Below are 12,228 nucleotides of genomic sequence, written 5' to 3' on the forward strand. Positions count from 1 at the left end.
AAAGGCAATGGGGTTCTCATTGGGCTCCTGAGTTATTGCTGAGACTGGGCACAGTCCCACAAGTAATAGGCTTCCTTCTGTTTCCATGAGTGGACTTCCTTAGGGGGTGAGTCTTTCTGAAGCTTATCCTACCCAGAACTGTTGCAACCTGAGAGCCAGGCGTCCCCAGGTCAGGTTGCAGATCCCCAGGCAGGCTGAGGCGTGACAGCCTCCTAGAGATCGAATCCCCGAGCAGGTCGAGGCGTGATGGCCTCCCGAGAATTGGGTCCCTGGGCAGGTTGAGGCGTGATGACCTCCTGGGACCCCTGGGACTGGCATATCCCCGAGCAGATTGAGGCGTGACAACCTTTTGAGGACCAGATCCCTAGGCAGGTCAAGGCGTGATGACCTCCTGGGACCCCCGGAATGGAGTTGGGTGTCCCCAAGTTCTCTAGTGTGACCAGTACTGGGTAGGATTAGGGGGTTGGATATTATAGAGTATTTCCCTCCCAAAGCCAGCTATCTTCTGGTTGTCTCTCCAGAAGATTGTAGAGGCAACCTTGTGGGTCTGGATGGGGCTCAGGAAAAGAGCATGAAACAGGAGGGAAGAGGGCAGAGCACAACCTTTGGAAGAATGACATAGCACAAGGGTATAATGTAAACCAATTAAAATCAGTTGGGTCCAAGATGACAAGTCAAATTCAAGTAAACCTTAATCCCCAATCTATAAGTCAACAGACACACCCAGAGGGTGGCAGGACAGCTCCAAGGCACTGTCAAAAGATGGAGGAGTGAGTGGTTCCCCAATGGCTGGGATGATCTTCTCGCTCATTAGCATATGAATTCACCCTGTTCGCAAAACCTGCTGCTGCTAAGTTGCTTCGTGTCCGGCTCTGTGCGACCCCATAGACGGCAGCCCATTAGGCTCCTCTGTCCCTGGGATTCTCCAGGCAAGAATACTAGAGTGGGTTGCCATTTCCTTCTCCAGTTCACAAAACCTAGCCAGGCCTCATTCCATGGCCAGTACCCTGTAGAGAAGGCGCTTCTCTCTGAATCTTAACAAGTTTACCTCTTATCTGTCGCTTTGACTCTCAATGAATTTTTGCAATGAGACTCAGAGCCTGAGCTTTATTAGGTATCCGAAGCCATTCTGGGTTTTAATCGGGCTCAAGTCCTGGGAGAGGGATGAAGGACAGGAAGAAAAAGCAGTGGGAAAAACGTGCCAAGGAATCCCCTTCATAGCCCATGGGAAAATTTGCTAAATACCTGACTGGTGCTCACAATTTCATTGGTCTGATCCTTGGCACAGAGAAGAGAAAGGACAGAAGAACCCCCACCGGCTTGTGTAACAGCTACTGGGGCTCAGCAGACAGTGCCTTTGGGACATGCTGAGGAGTAGCCTCTCCAGAGTCCCTCAATTGTGCCCCCTGCCGCCCGCCTGTTCCCGGGAGGTTCGAGGAAACAAGAAACGAGAGATTGTAAAGGAATTGATTTCTTTAGGCATGTCCCTCCAGCCATAGGAGCAAGGACCTTTTACCTTAACCGGAGGTCTTCTGGAATCTGAGACTGGGCGGCGTGAGCTTTCTGATGAGTTTGTTTTTCCCTGTCCCGGTTTCCAGCATGATGGGCCTTTCCCTGCACTGGATTGTCTTCGTGTTCTGCCTCTGCCGCGGGAGCTATGCTGAGTTGGGCTCCTGCTGTGCTTGGCCTCTTCCACGTGGAGGTTGTTTCAGCCAGGTTAAACCCAAGTCATGGCACCATAGATGTCACGCGAGTGTATGTTTTTTGGTTCTTTGTCTCATCACAACAAAGACTTGGAGTGACAGACATTAAAGCCCCCTCGGCGTGTCACAGCTCTCAGGTCTTGGATAGACAATGTTATAGCTCTCAGGTCTTAAATGGACCATGTTATAGCTCTTGGACAAATCAGTGTTACAGCTCTATTTTATTTTAGAAGATAGCAGGAAAATCCATCTTTGAGGCATGAGGGCACGTCGATCCAAAGACACAAGAAGAGCGCCCCAGCACACCTGAGAGAGAGAGAGAGAGAGAGAGCTAGCTTTGGCTCCTCTATTTATATGTCTCTCTCTCCCTGGGCCTGTCCTGCGTAAATTGGGCCAGCCAGGAGTGTTGTTTCTTTTCCCTGAGGTCCTCACTCCAGTCTTCAGACCTTCTTTTGTTCTATTTTGGTGGGCTTTTCCCTTCCTTGTCTTTTAGCCACCGCCATTTTGGACTCCTTTTCCCTATTTTACCTACCTAACATTTCCATTTTTTGCCATCTATTTGCCATGAAATCATGGGACTGGATTCCATGAAATCATGGGACTGGATGCCATGATCTTTCTTTTTGAATGTTGAGCTTTAAGCCAGCTTTTTCACTCTCCTCTTTCAATTTCATCAAGAGAATCTTTAGTTCTTTGCTTTCTGCCATAATGGTGGTGTCATCTGCATATCTGAGGTTATTGATATTTCTCCCGGCCATCTTGATTCCAGCTTGTGCTTCACCCAGCCTGGCATTTCACATGATGTACTCTGCATATAAGTTAAATAAGCAGAGTGACAGTATACAGTTTTGACATACTCCTTTGCCAATTTGGAACCAGTCCGTTGTTCCATGTCTAGTTCTAACTGTTGCTTCTTGACATGCATACAGATTTCTTTGGAGGAGGTCAGGAGGTCTGCTATTCCCATCACTTCAAGAATTTTCCACAGTTTATTGTGATCCACACAGTCAAAGGCTTTGGCATAGTTAATAAAGCAGAAGTAGATGTTTTTCTGGTATTCTCTTGCTTTTTAGATGATCCAACGGATGTTGGCAATTTGAGCTCTGGTTCCTCTGCCTTTTCTAAATCCAGCTTGAACATCTGGAAGTTCACGGTTCATGTATTGTTGAAGCCTGGCTTGGAGAATTTTGAGCATTCTTTGCTAGCATGTGAGATGAGTGCAATTGTGCGGTAGTTTGAGTGTTCTTTGGATTGCCTTTCTTTGGGAATGGTATGAAAACTGACCTTTTCCAGTCCTGTGACCACTGCTGAGTTTTCCAAATTTGCTGGCATATTGAGTGCAGCACTTTAACAGCACCATCTTTTAGGATTTGAAATAGTTCAACTGGAATTCCATCACCTCCACTTGTTTTGTTGATAGTGATGCTTCCTAAGGCCCACTTGACTTCATGTTCCAAGATGTCTGGCTTTGGGTGAGTGACGACTAAGTATGCATACAAAACAGGGATTAGTCTTAAATTTTCAGAGAAATGTAGCTTGTTTAATCCTCAATGTGAATTCTACACTTTATAATACAACTACTGGTATTGCTTAGTAACGTACACCATGATTTTTTCTGGTTGGTCAGATAACAATGTCACATCAAGAATTTCAAGGTTGATGGCTCAGTGGTAAAGTACCACCTGCCAGTGCAAGAGACATGGGTTTGATCCCTGGGATGGGAAGATACCCTGGAGCAGGAAATGGCAACCCAGTCCAGTATTTGCCTGAACAATCTCATGGACAGTGGAGCCTGATGGGTTATATAGTACACAGGGTTGCAAAGAGTCAGGCACAGCTAAGCAACCGAGTATGCAATATGGAGCTCATAACTTTTCACTCTCCTAAAAGTGTTTCATGAAAAGAACACTGATTTTTAACTTAATGAGTACTACATACAAATCCTAACACATACCTTGAACAAGTTACTCAACCTCTTAGAGCCTCAAAGTGAAAGTGTTTGTTGCTCGGTCATGTCCAACTCTTTGCGACCCCTCCAGGCTCCTCTGTCCATGGAATTCTTCAGGCAAGAATACTGGAATGGGTAGCCATTCCCTTCTCCAGGGGCTCTTCCCAACCCAGGGATTGAACCCAGGTCTCCCACATTGCAGGCAGATTCTTTATGTCTGAGCCATGACTGGGGCTTCTTTGTTTTAAACTGAGGAAGATTAGTAATAATACATACATGGTTGAATAGTTGTGACTAGTTAAGAAGTAACAGATACACAACTCGACATAACTTAAAGTTTTAAATCTGGCATTTCTCATTTTCCCCCTCTTTTGTTCTCTGACAAGCATTCTCACTTGTTTATGTCTGTATTCCCCTTCTGTAAGAGTTGAGTTTTTCATTTTGCTGTCACCTTTGCCAACTTTTTATGCTACTGACTTTTAACCATGCATCTGGGATATAGCTCATTCTAATTGCCTTGATCAAGAAAGAAATATCCTTCCTTTTTGTGTTAAAATGACTATATTCTTCATAGTAGACTGGATTGAACAATCTTTTAAATATTGCTTTAAAAAAACTTTTTTTTAATTGAAGGATAATTGCTTTACAGAATTTTGTGGTTTTCTGTCATACATCAACAAGAATCAGTCACAGGTACACCCATGTTGCCTCCCTCTAAATATTTCCTTCTTGATATTAGTATTTCCTTAAATTTTTACTAGTTACCTTTAAATGATATATTTACTTTTAAGTTTATTATTCTTTTTCTCCAAGGAATTAAAAATTCTTGAAAGCGAGGACTCTTCCACATACCATTTCCTCCATCCACTAACTCCTACTATGTCTAGAACAGTTCTTGGTAACTTACTGAAACTAAATTGGTCAGTAAATGTAGGAGTAAATGAATGATTGAAGTCTTCTGAACATTTTGTTTCTAGAGTCATTTCTAGTAACATAGAATTTGGGGAAACTGAGTGACTATGTGTATCAAATTCTGTCACTGTATAGGTAATGCAATGAAGACCCAGAAAGTCAGTTTGGTTAGGGTTATGTACTTCTTCCTAATGGAGTTACAATTAGAATTTAGGTCTACTCCTGTTTCAATGATTTACACCATACAACTTCATGCGATGATACTAAAATGTTTTGTACACAACTGCTTAACTCCTTTGCTTAACATGACTTTGGCTTGCTAGAACACAATCCTAGATAATTCTGTCTAGTGGGCATTACAAAAACCTTGAGGCAAGTCTTAAACATGTGAGTTGTCTAAAAGAGAGAGCTGCAAGTACAGAACAAAGGGCAATATTTCTTTGCATAAAAAGTGACAGTTGGTTTTAGAGACATCTTTTGCATGATCTCCACACTCAACAGTGTTCCCATCTACTAAGCTCTTTCTCTAAAACAGGATAGAAGGACAGACAAAAAAAGAGTTCTGATCAGACCAAATGGGAGTTGATTCTTTCAAATTGTTGTATAATGATAAGTAATGTACTATGTAACAGCTCCTAATGATGCTATTTTTACCCAATGATTTCAAATGAGAAAACCGAGACTCTAAGAAGTTAACCCATTTGCCCAAGGTTGCATTGTTGGTATGTGAGAGAATTCAAGTTTCTCTGACTCCAGAGCTATTAATCTCTTCAGAATATTGCTGCTTCACAATGCTGATTCACGTATCTGGCTCTGATTAATATAGCACCTGGAAATGATGATAAGCTGTGTGAGTGTGTGCTAGGTAGCTTCAGTTTTGTCTGACTCTTTGCAACTCTGGACTGTAGCCTGCCAGGTTCCTCTGTCCAAGGGATTCTCCAGGCAAGAATACTGGAGTTGCCATGCCCTCCTCCAGGGATCTTCCTGACCCAGGGATCAAACTCATGTCTCCTGCATCTCCTGCATTGCAGGCAGATTGTTTACCACTGAGCCAGCGAGGAAGCCCCGATGATAAGTTGACCAGCAACCAAATGTTTTGTTTTTTTTTTTTTATAGGCTCTACTTCTGAGTGTGTAAAGAAAAATGCTGGAAATATTCAACCTTATGTTCTGAGATTTGAATGAGAAAACTAGGGATTTTCTGTCTGTGTCTATTAACTATTCAGAGAGGGGTAATTTTATTTTTTAATTATAATTGTGAATTTACCTATAATTCTTTGCAGTTGTATCCATTTTTGCTTCATGTATTTTAAAGTTTTGTTATGAGGGGCAAGCATTTAGAATGGTTATATCCTCTTGATTGTTTTCTTATTATGAAATTACCTTTTTAAATACCTGGCTGTATTTTTTTTCTTGAATCTACTTTGTCCAATATTAATACAACTCCCCCAGCTTTCTTATGACCAGTGTTAGTATGGAATATCTTTTTCTCATTCTTTTACTTTTAAGCCCATTATTGTCCTCATATTTAACGTGTGTTTCTTAAAGACACCATATATTTGGGTTTTGTATTGTTTATTTAATCTGACAATCTCAGTCTTTTGAGTCCTTAGACCATTTATATTTGATGTGAACTATTTTTATCTTACATGTTGCTCTTTTTTCCCCGTTTTTCTCCATTCTTTTGGATTATCTCTTTTAAAAATATAAATTGATTTTATCACCTATGTTATCTTACTAACTATAATCTTATGCCTGTTGATAAAAAATTATGGTATATGTATTGCAATGGAATATTGTTGAGGCATAAAAAAGAAAGACATCTTGTAATTTGTGACAACATAGATAGAACTCAAGGGTATCATGCTAAGTGATAACAGTCAGAGAAAGATAAATAACACATAATCTCTCCTTGTGTGAAATCTAATGTATATATATATTTTAAAACTATGCTTGTAGGTATAGAGAACAGACTGATGGTTGCCAGAAGCAGGGAGTAGGGAGTAGGAGAAATAAGTGAACTATTTGGGGGGTATTTTTTGTTGTTAGTATTTTTGGTTTAGATCAACTGAAAAGAAAAAAAGATACAAGAGTTCATCACCAGAAGTACTGCACTACAAGAAATGTTAAAGAAAATCTTTCAAGCAAAAAGAAAGTTATATCAGATGGAAATAAAATACACAGAGGAATGAAGAGCAATGGAAATGGTGACTGTTCGGGTAAATATATAAAAATTTTCTTACTATTTAAATGCCTTAAAAGATAACTAAATTTTTAAACAAAAATAATGACCATGTACTCTGAGGTTTCTAATGTGTAAAGTAAAATGTATAAGAGCAGTAACATAAATACCAGGAAAGAAGGAATGGACATACACTGTTTAAGTTATAGTTTTTATACTATAAAGAGTGGTGTAATGTCACTAGACAATATAGACTGATAAATTAAAGGCTCATGCTGGGGATGGGGGTGGGCTAAAGTTCAGGGCTCTGGAAGGAGAGAAACTTAACCAGTCTTTCTAACAAGTATTTTGTCCTGATTGATCAGTGAAACCAGTTTAGGAAATAATTCAGGCAGAACATAGAAATTTGTGCCTGCCCTTGTTATAGGTAAACAAAGGACTTTGTGAGTCTTATCTAAATATATGTGAAAGGCTTTTTTTTTTTTTTTCTTTTTCTTCTGTAAACTGTTTTGTTTTCTGGAACACAAAATGATAAGGTTCCTTTAAAATTCCCTATTTCCAGCATCACAGGGTTTAGGTAAAATTCAACATGGTCAAATCTCTGTTATCTAATGTCTGGCATATTATTGAAAAACTTGCTTAAAACTCGAAAAAGAATTAGAGAATAAAGACCCATGCACATGCATTTACTCACCAACCTTTTGTTTTAAGGTCAAGGGCTTGTCTTTGTCTGCTGATCGAAATTTCCTATCTTCTTCCTGGCATAAATTACACAAAAAGTACATTGTCTAAGAAGTTCAAGTTCACATGCTTTAAGTAATGTAAAGTAGCTAGACAAGAGCTCTGAATGAAGAATCTTTCTACATTTTTGTGCTGTTTACTTTCCAGTCTTTATCGTTGTCTTTATTTTATGTGTTGCTCTTGTCTGACACAAGTGCAGTTTGTTTCTTTTTTTTATTGTTGTTTTAGTAACTTGTCTTTACAGTCTTTCTAATACATCCAACCTAGAAATCACCACTTTCATTTACTGCATTTCTAAAACAAGTGAACATTGAATCAGATGCTTTTGAAAGGTGCTATATAGGCAACTTATTAAAAACACATCATTCAAGCAAGCGTTAAGTAAACTGATAACATATAATTGCTTGAGGTCTGTTATTTGCTCTGAGCTTCTGGGAGGTAAGCCCTACAGCTTGAAATGTCCTGCTTGATAAGGGTGTATTTGTTTACCTGGAAACCTTGGGCCACCTGGACAGTCTCTGGTAATTATGTGGTTTATGATGTGGTCTTGGGCGGTGTGGTAACAGCTCAGTCTCTGGAGGGTGAAGACCACGTGGGTGGTCAGTCATGTGTATGTGACCAAGCCTGAATAAAAACTCTGGAAATCAAGGCTGGGTGATCTTGTTGCCAGTACTTCATACATGTTGCCACTAGTCATTGCTACTAGTAAGTCCAGTTCACTTGACTGCACTGGAAACAGACAACTGGAAGACTGTCTGGAACTTTCCTAGACGTCTTATGTGCTGCTTCTTTCGCCTGATTTTAATCTGTATCCTTTTGCTGTAATAAATGAGAGCCACAGAAATCATGGTTTTTCTGAATTGTGTAACTCTTTCTAACAAATTATTGAAACTGAGTGTGGTCTTAGGGACTCCCAAACTTTTCACTTTCTAATAAATTCAAAATAGAAATTTATCATAAAAATTACTGGCCACATTAAATGTATTTATGAAACATGAATAAGTTTTGAATTGGGTGTTTTAGAAAGACTCCTTATTGACAAGTTGCTAAAACTGCATTGTTCAATTACTAAGTAAACTGGTAACACTTATTTGTTCGAATAATATGATTACAGTAATAGAACAGAGAGTTTGCTTAATTCGATCAGTTGAGTAAAATGGATGTCAGTAAATAGAACTTCTATTGTAAGTTAGTTAAGAAAATGATGGGAAGACCTCTGACCTTTTTATTTTGTTCTACAAAATAACTAGCCTGTAATTTTCCAAAGTATCAAGGTCATAAAAATCAAAGGCAGAATGAGGAACTGTTAGAGATTAGAAAGTGAAGTCGCTCAGTCATGTCCAACTCTTTGTGATCCCATGGACTGTAGTCTACCAGACTTCTCTGTCCATGGGATTTTCCAGGCAAGAGTACTGGAGTGGGTTGCCATTTCCTTCTCCAGGGGATCTTCCTGACCCAGGGATCAAACCCAAGTCTCCTGCATTGCAGGCAGACGCTTTACCCTCTGAGCCACCAGGGAAGAGATTAGAGAGAAATGACAACTAAAGGCAAAAATGTGATTTAGAACTGGATCCTTCTGCTGTATAGGGCATCCCTGGGACATTTAGTGAAACTTGAATGGTGTTTCAGGGCTTGAGAGTTTCTATAGACTGAATTGTGTTTCTCAAATTCATGAATCCCTAGCCACTCCCCCAACCCTCTTCCCAATATGACTGTATTTGGAGATAGAATTTTTAGGAGACAAGGTTAAAGTGGATCATAAGGGTGGGGTCTTTATCTGACAAGACTGGTTGTTTTATACAAAGACAAAGAGTTTTCTGTTTCTTTCTGTGTGTTCATACACTTTTAAAAAGCCATGTGAACACACGAAAGCAGGTATCTACAAGCCAGGAAGAAGGTTCTCACCAGAAACCAAATTGACCAACACCTTGATCTTGGACTTCCAGCTTCCAGAGCAGTGAGAAAATAACTTTCTGCTGTTTAAGCTTCCCAGTCTCTGGTATTTTGTCATGGCAGCCTGAACTAACAATGGTCATAATTTAACCATTTTAATTTCTAGGTTTTGATGGTTTTATTCTGGTTGAGAGATTATTTGTTAATAAGAAATACATTCTAAAGTATTCATGGTTTATGCAACCTAGAAACATAAAAGCTTCAGGAAAAAAACCAGCTCTTTGTACTCTACTTATAACTTTTTCTGAAAGCTTGAGGTTATTTTAAAATAAAAACTTGTTTGAAGTCTAGTTATTTCAAAAAGGTATTGAGCAAAATTGCCAAAAATTCTGAAGGAGATGGGGATACCAGACCACCTGACCTGCATCTTGAGAAATCTGTATGCAGATCAGGAAGCCACAGTTAGAACTGGACATAGAACAACAGACTGGTTCCGAATAGGAAAAGGAGTATGTCAAGGCTGTATACTGTCACCCTGCTTGTTCAACTTCTATGCAGAGTACATCATGAGAAACGCTGGGCTGGAGGAAGCACAAGCTGGAATCAAGACTGCTGGGAGAAATATCAATAACCTCAGATATGCAGATGACACCACCCTTATGGCAGAAAGTGAAGAGGAGCTAAAAGGCCTGTTGATGAAAGTGAAAGAGGAGAGTGAAAAAGTTGGCTTAAAGCTCAACATTCAGAAAACTAAGATCAGGGCATCTGGTCCCATCACTTCATGGCAAATAGATGGGCAAACAGTGGAAACAGTGGCTGACTTTATTCTTTTGGGCTCCAAAATCACTGTGGATGGTGATTGCAGCCATGAAATTAAAAGACGCTTACTCCTTGGAAGAAAAGTTATGACCAACCTAGATAGTATATTCAAAGGCAGAGACATTACTTTGCCGACTAAGGTCCGTCTAGTTAAGGCTATGGTTTTTCCTGTGGTCACGTATAGATGTGAGAGTTGGACTGTGAAGAAAGCTTAGTGCCGAAGAATTGATGCTTTTGAACTGTGGTGTTGGAGAAGACTCTTGAGAATCCCTTGGACTGCAAGGAGATCCAACCAGTCCATCCTGAAGGAGATCAGTCCTGGGTGTTCACTGGAAGGACTGAAGTTGAAGCTGAAACTCCACTATTTTGGCCACCTGATGCGAAAAGCTGGCTCATTTGAAAAGACTCTGATGCTGGGAAAGATTGAGGGCAGGAAGAGAAGGGAACGACAGAGGATGAGATGGTTGGATGGCATCATCGACTCAATGGACATGGGTTTGGGTGAACTCTGGGAGTTGGTGATTGATAGGTAGGCCTGGCGTGCTGCGGTTCATGGGGTCGCAAAGAGTTAGACATGACTGAGCGACTGAACTGAACTGAACTGATTGAGCAAAATATCCATTTTCTGAAAATATTTGGCCATCCTTTAATAGATTTCGTCCCAGGAGAATAACAATAAAATATACAGAAAGGTGACATTTGGATTTATGCTGATTTAAAAAACCTACAAAAATATCAAGGAACAACTTTACTGAAGTATAGCTGATGCAGAGTATTACATAAGTCTATAAGTTGATGTAGAATATTATATAACACAATATAGTGATTCATAATTGTTAAAGGTTATACTCCACTTATAGTTATTATAAAATATTGGCCACATTCTTTGTGTTATACAATATATCCTTTTAGTTTATTTTATACAGAATTATTTGTATCTTTAAAAAAAATATTGACTACTTCATGAAGTACATTTCATTCTTGTGCAGGGGCCATGCTAATCTCTGTATCATTTCAATTTTACTATATGTGTTGCCACTTTATTTATTTATGGCCACACCATAGGGCATGTGAGATCTTAGTTCCCCAATCAGGGCGTGAACCCTTTCCCCTGCATTGGAAGTACAGAGTCTTAACCACTGAACTTCCAGGGAGGTCCCTCAAATAGCCACTTTAGAATAAATGTTTGTGGGTTTTTTTTTTTTCTTTTTTGAAACATATTGACTTGCATATCCAAATGAACTCTCTGGAAACCCTCTGAATGTTGCCTTATGATCAGCAGGAACAAGGAGGTCTTGGGACATCCTGGTGATGAAGATGATTCTTTGTGATGATCAGCAGGAGAGGGGACAGTGGGCTTTTATAAGTAAGCACATTTCAAAAAGCCCATTTGAAAGAGAAATTGAAGTAGGTTTGAAAAAAAGTCACCTATTTGTCTGTAAAATATTTTAAATACAGCTTTTTCAGAGGGATAATACATTAAATAATTCACTGTTACTGTAGCTTTTCAGTTCTGAAGTCCTATTAACTATGAAAAGGCCTCCTTGATGCTTAAGCACATCCTGGCAAGAGTTCAGGACTCCTGAAACAGAAGAAAAATCTTCAGAGTTAACAGAGAGAAAAAAATTTTCATGTTATTTCTCTAGAAATAATTTTACATGACTATGTTGGTTACCTTTACCAAACTCAGTTTTTAAAAACTTATGCTATAACATGAGACATTAACTTGATTTTTTAAAAAATAGTGACTATATAATAAGTAAACCACAGTTGTCAAGATGGTGAAGTAGAAAGACATGCACTCAACTTCAGCAAGAACACCAAAATCGCAACTAGCTGGTGAACAGCCATCAACAGGAGAACGTTGGATCCCACCAAGAAAAGATACCCCCACATCCAAGGGCAAAGGAGAAGCCCAAACAAGACTGTAGGATGGGAGAAATTGCATTTAGAATTAAACCTCATACCTGCCAGAGATGCTGGGAGGGTGCAAACAAAGCCTTTGTGTGCATCAGAATCCAGGGAAAGGAA

General features: G+C 39.6%; 1 pseudogene; it reads right to left on the minus strand.

Annotated features, from left to right (window-relative positions):
• Nucleotides 1-11,142: 11,142 nt before the first annotated feature.
• Nucleotides 11,143-11,236, minus strand: LOC138426135 (U6 spliceosomal RNA; annotated as a pseudogene).
• Between the last annotated feature and the right edge of the window lie 992 nt (nucleotides 11,237-12,228).

Source organism: Ovis canadensis, chromosome 20 (assembly GCF_042477335.2).
Source record: "Ovis canadensis isolate MfBH-ARS-UI-01 breed Bighorn chromosome 20, ARS-UI_OviCan_v2, whole genome shotgun sequence".
Taxonomy (NCBI): Eukaryota; Metazoa; Chordata; class Mammalia; order Artiodactyla; family Bovidae; genus Ovis; species Ovis canadensis.